Raw genomic sequence first — 11,376 nt, forward strand, 5'->3', positions numbered from 1 at the left:
ACTCATAACATCAATGTCAAATTAAGATTCCTAGGTTTTATTGTACATAATCATCTCTTCCTGCAAATTTAAGTCCTAGAACTAATTGCTAAGCGTCACATGTAACACTGACAGGCAAGTGCAGTGATCTGTAGCATCTACTTAGTCCATGTTATTTGAAATTCAAACTATGCTTGTGAAGCAGGACACCCATTTGAATGTCTCACAAATACTTTAATCTCTTTTTGATAATCTAGTGGTAGTTACCTTGCCTGCTAAAATATTGTCTCAAGTTTTTGCACAGAAAAGCAATTTATTTACGTTTTGTTCGGTTTTGACCAATATAACTTATATTTCTAATAGGATTTGTACACTTACCAGTGGACATGAGCAAGATTTGGAAATCCACCTTTAATGTGTTTTTGAGAACCTGTTGGGTTTTTTTTTTCAAATCAGAAAAATATATATTCTGCATACATTATTCCAAAACAATTGTACTAAGTGAAAAACTAGAATTTTACTCTCTTTTCATATTCTTTGATTGTATTTACTTATTTTATGATTTCATGGTATGGTACATCATCATTTCTTAGCATAGTATTTTAAAAATTAGTAAGAGCTGTGCATCTTTTCCAGATTAGAATCTGTTGTTAATTTAATAGTGAAATGGCTGACAAAAAAAACAGTTTCCTTTCTAGAATTATTCAAATATTACACAAGTTGGGGGTTTGGTAATATTTTCAATATCCTTCACTACATATTTTAATATTAATAAAAGTACTGTTACTCTAATTTATACCTTGAATAACTTATGTGTTACATTAGAGTGTGTGTTGTAAGGAAATTTAAAGTGCCAAATGGTTTCATTACAACACACATGGGTGACATTGTGCTCCTGAAAAGGTGACACATTCAATTTAGAGCCAATTAATGTATGTTTATATGTGAAATGAAGTCACAGAATCACAGAATTGTGAGGATTTCTCCGGGATTTCTCAAATATAATGGAGAGCAGCAGAGCAACAACATCTGGCAGCTCCCTCAGCACTGTGGGTGCATCCCACCAAGACCCATGGATTTAGGGGTGTTTGGTCTGCCCATCCAATCTCCAGCCCAACCCTCTGTGACCAGGGCCAAGTCTTCCTTTTTCAGCCTTCTCTTACCTTTTCTGCTCTGTTTTTGTCGGATGTACCATAACTCTACACTGCTGCTGCTAACAATTTATGCAAAATTGTAAACAATTTTTTTAAAAATTGGCAAGGAAAAATATTTAGAATTTCTACTAACCTGACAGAGAAGATTGCATGTTGATAAAATGGTGGTAGCTGTCAAATTTGTGCTTTGTCATTCACTTAGTTTACATGTCTGCATAAGAGGCTGGATGACCCTGGCCTTTTCAGTATATATCACAACAATCAGCACTAAAGAGAAGCAATAAAAGGAAAATTATAGTTGGTCAAACTATGCATCAGGTGTGTTTAGGCACTCAGCTTAGCAATAAGAACCAGGTATTCATTGAGGAAGAACCTTCTTAGAATCTCAGTGCAAGCTGAGAAGAAACATTAGGTGATTTGGAAACTCTTAAGTGTTTTAAGACTTAAATTTGCAGGCCAAGCACTGGAGGACAGCAGGCTGTGAACAGGGCTATTCCCATAGTATTTATGAATATAGGTAGAGGAGAAAGCATTTTCATGCAAGACTCCCATCTGAATTTTGCAAACACAGAAACAACACTCCAATTCAATTCAAAATATGAGCCTGATGCGTCTGCACAGATAATATTAAGCACAGTACCAGAAAAACACATTATCTGTAACTTGCAAAATTAAAAACATAATTTTCTATGGAATGTCTCAATATTCATTTGTTATTTCTTTCTTCTTTTACTGCACTGCTGTAGATAATTTCTCTTGTTCTGTCTCACATTGTTCTTGGTTAGTGGCACTTGCCTGAAATTAGTTTCTAATTGGGATAAATGAACTGCATGTATTCATGGGGCCTGGGCAGTTGTTTTTGGCTTCCAGCAAAAAGCAGTGAACAAGCAAATTCTGGTGGCTGCTGACAGCTGTTTCACATAGGCTCGTGTTATCAGGGCAAACACATGTAAACGATATGAATAAATAACATGCAAATGTTTATAAATTGAGTGAATTTAACTTTATCAGATTATCCTCAAGCTAGTTTTAGACTGAATTTAGTGGCACTAAATCCTTTAGCAAGTATCACAGGGTAATGCTTCTTATCAACACAGTGAGAGTATGGTTCCTTTTTTTTTAACTTTCCACTTGATACTCACAGTGCAAGTTTCTTTCTAGTTCAAAACAAAGCAAGGTCAGCAAGCAGTTTGTGGCACACCTCCTGGGTGTGTACTCACAGGAGCAGTTCACCATCCCATCTTGCCAAAAACCCACCAAACCAGATATGTACAGAAGTATGTTCTTATTTTCTAGCCAAAAACATTGCTGGGTTTGGCTTTCAAATGTTGGCACCTACAAAATGATGTACAAAGACACATTTAATGTGAACTATAAATCATAGTGGATGTTAAACAGTTGCTCAGTTTACCTGGATATCAAGAGTGGTTTGGGAAATTGGAATCAGAATCCTCCATTGATCTTTCCCTTTTTTTTTTTTTAAATTAGAAATTCACTGCAAAAAAAAGATTCATTCAGGGTAAGTTGTCTCAGTCCCCTATGTTCTAAACAGAAATAATTGCAAGAAGCAGCCAAACATATTTAGGAAACAAAGTCTAGGCTAATATTCTTAGGGCATTCACCTCCACTGAAGTATGGTGAACACTTGCCCTTCTATGGGTCATATACAACTGTCAATTTACTGTAAAATTGCTTAACATCACTGCAATGAATTTCCAGATTATACAAAATTTTTTTTAGACCTGACATTTACACTGTGACACCTTCAACTGAGTTCTAAGTTGGTAACATACAGTGTTGTTGCATAGTGATGTCTCGTTTAACCAGTTTATTTAACAACTTCCACTTTCCACTTCTGCTGTTCTTGTCCCTGTTTTATTTAAGAAAAATTGCTGCTTGCACTTTTATATGTTAAATTGTCATTTTATTTCTTCTGCTAAATATGTTTTTATCCATAATCCTATAGTGGCTAAATTCATCTGTACGTTTAATACCATTGATTCAATTACACTCTGAATGAATATTGCATATTGAATGCTACTCTTCTTTTTTGTTGAATATACACAGGAACTAACTAATAGGATTTTGATGTAAATCAAGAACTAAGATATTAGAAATGTGTAAGTATCTTTACCTCCAAAAGTCCTTGGTGATTCGCTAAAGATGTAGTGCCTGTAGCAGAATTGACTTACAGTGAGATTCAAAGCTGAATCCAAAACATGCTTGAGTTTAAATTCAAATCAATAAAGCTTCCTTGAGTCCTTAGTATAAAAATATTGCATGGCCACTTGATTATTTTCTTAATAAAGGTTTTAGATTCTGATATTTGGTAGCTTTTATAGTAGCTGCTTCCACCGCATATTAAAAATGTTTCATCTCTAGATAACATTTCCAGGACTTTGGTCTTATTTTACTGGAATTTCATCCTCTGAATTTAAGAATTCACTATAAGATAGCCTCTTCCTTTTAGATAAAACTACCTCTTAACTTTTTACTTGACCAACAGAATAGACTGTTCTTGCTGGATTTGAAATCAATTCAACACAATATATGTTCACATAATGTCTTGCCTATGGCCTGGAGCCTGGTTTGTTCTCTGTCTCCTATGAAATTTGGAGGACTGCAGATACCTTACTCCTTTCTTTCCCAGTTTGCTCTCTTTCCACTTTTACAGAATTCTGATTACACCTGCTTTCAGAATGAGGTGTCCTTTTGAGAATGTTCCTTCTAAGAGGGCTTTTTTATTGCCAGAAGTACAGTTTGATGCTTAAATGACCTTGGGAGTTAATCACTTCTTCCCTACCGAGCCTTAGATTTGGAACAAAGTAATTCTGGGAGAAATATCTGGCAGTTGAAATTATTTTATTTCTTTTTCTGGCATATTGTCAAGGTACATTTACCTGTGTTAAAAGCACCAAATGAAACCCTTATAAAAATAAAATCTGTCAGAGTAAAGTTTCTTTCTTGCTGTTCCACTTCCTAAGCATTATGCACAGTTTTATGTTCATTTATGTGTTCAGAGATTAAAGAAAGTGTTTGTAGTCTTCACTCCTGAAAGAAAGATTATAAATAAATTATTCCTCTCAGAATAATTTGTATTTGACAATGTTTGCTCAAGACATCTTGGTGGTTATCAAGAAAATCATATTTTGAGAAAAGACAGGCACATCCTCCAACATATTATTAGATAAAAAATCAGATTATTTTTTTTCATTAGAGAAGCTCATTTGTTGGCCACTCTGAGGCACAGATACTCTTCCTCATGGTACCAGGATGCATCAATGAGGAGGAGATAAGTGTTGCATTCCTGTGGAGGGAGTTAGGTGCCCAAGTCCTGTTGGAAGAGCCCTTGTGCCTGAAGCTCTGAGCCTACAATGCAAACAAAAATGGATCCTTTCTAGTGTTTCTACTGTCATTGAGAATAACAACTTTCATCAACAGTCTGGAAAAATTGATACTCCTGAAAGGTGTATGTGTGATGTTAGCCATTTTGAAGTGGAAATGCTGTCATGGAGACACCAGAACTCCAGGTTACATTAAGTCACAAATATCAATGTACATCCACATGCCCCAAAGTAGAGTTTTCACTCCGGCTAAAACGCACCATGTAACAGAGGCAGCAGATGTTTAATGGCTGCACCATTGACAAAGTGTTTAACTGTTATTAATATTTATAATTCAGTAATGATAACCATGGCTCCAAAGTGCACTAAATGCACTCTAGTTATTGCTTTAAGTTAAACCTTTGTCCCAGTTAATTGGCTGTGTGTCCCATCCCTATGCAACCCATATGGCAAGGCCAGGAAATAATAATATTGTTATGCCGGAAAAAAATTAGTGACTGCTCTCTAGTGACTGTTTGGCCTCAAGACAATTGAACTGGTTTAGCCATTGTCATGTTGAACACCCGGCCTTCAGCCCCAAGGAAAAAGTAATTAAACTACATTTAGTGAGATTCCTAGAAACATGGAGACTTGATCAAAAGCTGTTACCTGTGGCCTCAGAGGCTGACTGGTTGTAACTGCAGGGACATAAGGCTGGCATGGCAAGCTTTGGACGGTATTTCAGCAGAAAATGTGAATGTAAAGCCATCAAAATGAGAGAAGGTGTCATGGGTATGGCCAAATAAAATGAAGGAAATATTGTTTTGTTATGGGAATTGGTAGAAAGAAAGGCTGGGAACTTCTTATCGGGAGAATGGTTGTTTATAGATTGTGAGCTCCAGGAAAGACCCTGTGGTATACTGTCTTTCAAAATGAAGATGGACCAAAGAACACATCTGAGAAGTTTTCTTTCTCTTCGTACTTGAAACAGAAAGCAAAGCTGCTGGCATTTGGCTAAGGGGTCGTGCCAAAAGAGCACTTTGATCTTATAAAATGCTTTCAACTGATAGCCTTAAACTAATGAACAGATCGTGACAGCAGTACAGTAAGTACTTCATACTTGTGTATAAGGGTTTTTTAATTGACTGTAAATTTAGTTAGTATCCAAGCCTTGTTTCATATAATCATAGAAAATATTTTTATTCTCACACAAGATTGGATCTGACCAAAACAAAAGAGAACCCAAACATTGGATGAGGGACTGAAACAGAAGACTGCAGTTTTGCTTATATCTGTATTACACACACAGTATTCAGTTCTATTTAGCAGAGACACTTCTTTCACTCCTTTCACTCACCTCCTGGGGATCTCAAGAGATGAGATTGAGCTTGCTCAAGTTATCCATTGCAGCTTCCTTTTCCAGCCAAAACATCCTCCTGGCCACTGAGTACATTGACATTCCGTATCTAAACCATGAAAAATTGTTAGATAACTAACCATCACTTCTTTTTCTTTGAATTTTCTCCTTCAAAACAAATAGTGGTAGCATTAATAATCAGTTAGTTATTAAATCTCGCTGTGCCAGAGTGTATTCATAAATATGTGACAACTTCATGTCTAAAGACAGAAGAAAAGATCAGTAATTCAGACAATATTCATATTTTAATTAAAAATAAACAAAGCATTAAAAACAAAACATAAGAAGTCAAAAAGAAACCAAGGTTTAAAAGCAATGTTAAAACAGTTTGTTAGTTGAAAATGTTTCATGAAGCTCCTTAAATCTGGAACTGTTTTCTTCTGCCTCATCAAATCTCAATTTAAAACACATTCCCTGTCCCTGCTCGTTTCCTCTATTCCATTTTGGTATATACCAAGAAGTCACATCCTGTTATTGGTTGAAAAATGTCATGTGCTAGGTTCATACAGTCTTACTTCAACAATATATTTAGATTATTGGTGGAAAATAGCAGTAGAATAAAATCTACACATTCATAAATACAGATAAATACACTCTTGCCATTATGTTCAACTTTTCTTTATCCATGGACATCCTGATTTTTGAATGTTATGTTAATAAAATGGAGAATATAATTGCTGATATTTCTGACATGTATTATTCATAATTTCAGGATCTTCTAGAAGCTGCCAGGTATTCAGGGAAATGTTTAAGTCCTAAAAGTTACATTAATTATATATTTCTAATATGAGATTTCAGATGATCCAATGTTTGTTATACCCTATTTGCTATTCATCATTTGTTATTCATTATACTTGTATTTATAAGTCTCAGTTACCTGATCAGGAAGTGCAGACAATAGTATGTGATTTGGTTGACCAGTCAAACACTTCAAATAGTGAATAGATGACACTATTTGAGAACAAAACAAAAGGCTGAAATCTGTTCGTATAAAACTGTTCAGTGAATACTTACAAATAACAAATGTGTTTGTAGAAATCAGGATTGTTTCCAGAATGATTCATGAACTGCAAAACGGCCAAATTAGCAACAAACACTATTTGCAATGGATAATTCAATCAGTCATAGATATAAAAAAATTCAGCAGAATTTGTGATTCTCTTCTCCGGAAACGTTGAGTAGTATTTTCTTTCTCTGCTTCACCACAAAAGCTGACTGGAAAACACATTCTTTTCAAACTGTTGTCTTCCCTTTCTTAAGTCTCCAGGTGTTTTTTAGTCACGTTCATTGTCAATAAACTGAGGCATATCTGCATTGGTTTAACCTGAAACCCCATGCCTGTGTAAGTACCAAAATAAAATAATCAACCAGTTTTTTAGTTTAGCTTTAGAAAGCTGGCTAACTACTTTTGGCCAGCCTCAGAAGGACAGTGTCAGGACAAGTTCCTCTCCTCTTTCAGTGTTTGCAGTTACCTGTGAGAGCCACAAGCAGAGCAGAAGCTGTGTCTGCTCCTTGTCTGTTCAGGATGTCGGAGCAGTGGCATAACCATGGTCTGATGGGATGACTGATGGCTGAGCCGTACTGTGTAGACACAAACTCACTCAGATTTGGCAACACTGTTTGAATAATATTCTAGCACAGGAAGCAAGATTGACATCCCCTACCTTTTACCATGTCAAGGACTATTCTATTTAATCATCTAGGTTCCCTTAATGGAAAGAGGGAATATTCATCTCTACTAAGTCACCTGGAACAGAAATGACTGACAGTGGTAGGAGACCAGATGATGAGCCTTTGGAAGACACATGAAGGGGAATCAATAGGATGATGTTAGAAATGCCCAGTATCCCATGTGGCCTCCAAAGGCCTCTCCAGAAAGCTGTGGGTCTGTCCTAGGTCCTGTGCCATAACTGCACTGGTGCCCAGCATATTCTGAGTTGCATAAAATCGAATTGATGTGTTTATATGGGCAAATGAATTGGTGTTTTATGTGACAAGGGAAGCATTTTACAAATGTTATTGAATCACTACTCTTAAATGTCTCCTCTTGCCTGTGTTTTGGTGAGATGTTCATTGGCATGATCTAGATTTACGTTGTTTTTTGTTTAAAATCCGCAACAAGTCTAAGAAATGCTAGAGATTGTACTTAGCTCTTACATATTACAACAAATAACCCATAATAATATGGAAGGATCACACAGTTTCAGAGTATGGGATGGTGAAAATTCTTCATTTGCTTTAATGAAATCTGCACTGTTGCCTCTCCATGTTTGTGCACCACCTGCTTCTCAAAGCCCGGAATAGAGGTTGGCAGGGAAGTCAGAAGAAAATGCATTTGCAACCTGTACAAGATCTGTGAATGAAATGTGTGGTTTCACCCTGGCTCCCAGCTTGCTCCATGCTCTTTGGAGTGTAGGAAGAACAGTGGGATACTACCTGTGTCCCACCTGACCACAGCTCATGGGGCATGCAAGTTATGGGAAATACTCAGCTTATTTCTTGTTCCTCTTCTCTCACTTTTTTGTCAACGTGTATTAAGTGTTTCTTATTTTCCTTACCAGTTCCTTGTGCCAAGCTACACTGCAATCAGCAGTAAAGCAACCATGCAAAGCAGGAAAAAGTGTCACAATGAGCTGATTTATCAAATATTTCTCAATTTATTCATATACTGTGTACAGTACCTGCTTCAATTTCCTCATAAGCTGCTCCATCATCACTTTAATGTATGGTATCAAGCTGCAAAAGCTGTATTAATTGTCCTGCTTCTTGAACTATGGGAATAGTTTCTTCTGCTTTTGGATACACATGATTATAAGAAAAATCTGCTATATGCTTCAAAATGCTCTCTTTAATGTGTATAACTATGTTTGTTAAGTAACAAACCCATGAAAATAGAAGGCAACAGAATGAAGTACATCAGGAAAATACTGAAAAATTGTTCATTTTAACTTACAGAGCTTGTCACAAAGAAATTTCAGCTTGAAATTCACATTTACATTTGTTTATTTATTATTTTAATCCTAGGATGCTTTAATGTTCAGTCCTGGAAATGGGAATAACTTTAAGGTAAGTTAGTTCATCTACCTCATTGCTTTTTTTGTTCTTTTGGGTCTTGTTTAATATATCTGAAGCCTATATCTAGCTATGGAGCTATCTTTTTTCTCTCTCTCTCTTTTTTTTTTCTGAACAGGAACATGTTGCTGTTTTACAAGCCTTAAAGGAATTTTTTTTTTAAGATTAATTAAAAAAGGCTTACCAGGCTTGTACTAGAAAAAAAACAGATGGGATGACTCTGTAAGTAGAGTCATTCATTTACATCAGAGCTTGAAATGAGTGGGGCTGCTCAAGTGCGTCAAGTCACATAAGTAAAGCACAGTTTGGACAGCAACACCGAGTATTGCACTAATGAAATGTTAATGCTGGGAGTCCAGGAATGACCTTAGGTTACCAGATCTGGTAAGATGCTTTTACCCACCTCGAGTTGAAAAGTGTCACAGAGGAAAGCCTAAATGTTCACTGGAGAAACTCTTTAAAATAGAAGCATCATAACCTCTCTGAGTCACAGAGCTTTGCAGAATGCAAAGAGGTCACAGAGTGGTCATCCCCTTGAGGAAATCTGAGTAATATGAAAATTTTCTGCCCTCTGACTTAACTGCATGGGTGGCTGAGCTATTTTACCACTCAGGAAGTCTTGAACAGCAAAAATGCTGATCAGAGGACAAAAGTTGCTGTACTGTTTTCCTTCCCCATTCAGTTTCTTTCACGTTTATTTTGATATTGGGGGTTTTAAGTTGCATGAAATTATATGACTGATTATTTTTCCCAGCGTCCTGGAAAGAAAATCCTATATGACTTGAAAAGAAGAAGAGTTTTTGCCTTTTTTTGCTAAAAAAAAAAAAATCATATATGAAAGAAACAGAAGGTAAATTAAATTTTAGAGAAAGAAAAGAAAATAAAAAGTGGTATAGCTCAGCCATATGTAGGAAGACATGAGTGCTCACACATATGCATTCTTTGTCAGTATAAAAATAATACCTAAATATATGCAAACAGATCGACTCACACAGACATTCCCATAGTCACACAGGGGTATTAGCACAGGCATACATATTTGCATTCCTTGTTAATCATGTGACATTATATATGGCATACACTATATCATATACATTGATCTACCTAGAAATCTTTTAGTCTAGCACCATTGGTTTTTAATAATTTCCACAGTTAATTTCTGCCAGAATATGGTTTTTCTGAGAATAATACAGAGAGAGTCATACTGGGTAGTTGTAGGTGGTATATCTCCTAAAAGCACAAGTATTTGCCTTCCATTAGAATGCTTTTTCATCTCATCCCAAACTTATCAACAAAGTTTGAAGCATGAAACTCTTCACAGGGAGGTGTAAGAATTAAGTAAAAAACTTAGAAATAATAAATTCAACAAGAACTCTTCAACAAAACACAACTACTAACACCTATTTATCTTCTGTCTGCTGTTCACACATTCATAAATGGTAAAGATAAAGTGGAAAAACCTGCTGAACTGGTTTCTTGGTTAGGCTTCTGCCCATGTAGCCCTACAGATTGTATCTTGCCATTAAGATAAGATTTTTGGGATAAAGACTATCTCTTGACTCCATATTTGTGTGATAGCCAGCAGAATGACTACTGCAAAACACAGCAAAAGGGAAAATTCCTACTCACAAGTCCATAGTTAGATAAATGCAATACCAGCTGTTCTGACTTAGGCCAACACTCCATCTTGCTGAGTATCTTGTGTCCATCAGTATCCACAGGTAAAAATCCAAGGCAAGATATATCCAAGCATATGTACTCCTTTGCATATTCAGACTGCTACTATTTTCAGCTCAAGGATTCCTTATCTTGATGAGATTTTCCTACTTAGTCACCTCCAGAGGGCAATTCTTGCAAGTATTTGTTCAGTTGCCTGTTGATATTGTGCAAATTTTATACACAGCGTCCTCCAGCAAGCTCTCCCACAGGTCCATGATTCATCATATGGAGAAACATCCTCTTTAGTTAGTTCTGAGCCAGGCCCTTATATCTGAACATGATGGCCTCAGTTCTCATTTTTGGCAAATGAAATGCACTGACAGTCTTCATGTCACCCATAGCTTGTACTGAGCTCCACCAAACCATCCTAAAGTTTCTTTTCAAGGCTGAGGATCTCCAGCCTATGAAGCTGCTGCTCATGCAGAAAACATTTCTGAAGGAAATGAAACATCCTTGTTGCCCTTTTGTGGACCTTTTAAATCCTAATACACCCCAGAGACCATTTTGTAAGTAGAGCTGGGACTGCTGTTCCTTATGTGCATCACTTTACATACATCTACATTGCATTTCATCTATCATTTTATTGCCCAGTCACTCAGTCGTTGAAATACTTCACAGTCTGCCCTTGTCCTACATGTCTGAATAACTTTCTGCCATCAGCATATTTTCTTATTTTACTGCCTCCTTTCTTTTTCAGGTAATTTTTGCAATT

The 11,376-nt window shown here is 36.3% G+C and overlaps 1 long non-coding RNA gene across 1 annotated transcript; it reads right to left on the minus strand.

Annotated features, from left to right (window-relative positions):
• Nucleotides 1-4,013: 4,013 nt before the first annotated feature.
• Nucleotides 4,014-11,048, minus strand: LOC117245427. Its single transcript, XR_004500114.1, has 3 exons — nt 10,575-11,048; nt 5,814-5,922; nt 4,014-4,184 (listed from the first exon to the last, which is right to left on the minus strand). It is a non-coding gene; the product is annotated as an uncharacterized LOC117245427 (long non-coding RNA).
• Between the last annotated feature and the right edge of the window lie 328 nt (nt 11,049-11,376).

This window comes from Parus major, chromosome 2 (assembly GCF_001522545.3).
Source record: "Parus major isolate Abel chromosome 2, Parus_major1.1, whole genome shotgun sequence".
In the NCBI taxonomy this organism is placed as follows: Eukaryota; Metazoa; Chordata; class Aves; order Passeriformes; family Paridae; genus Parus; species Parus major.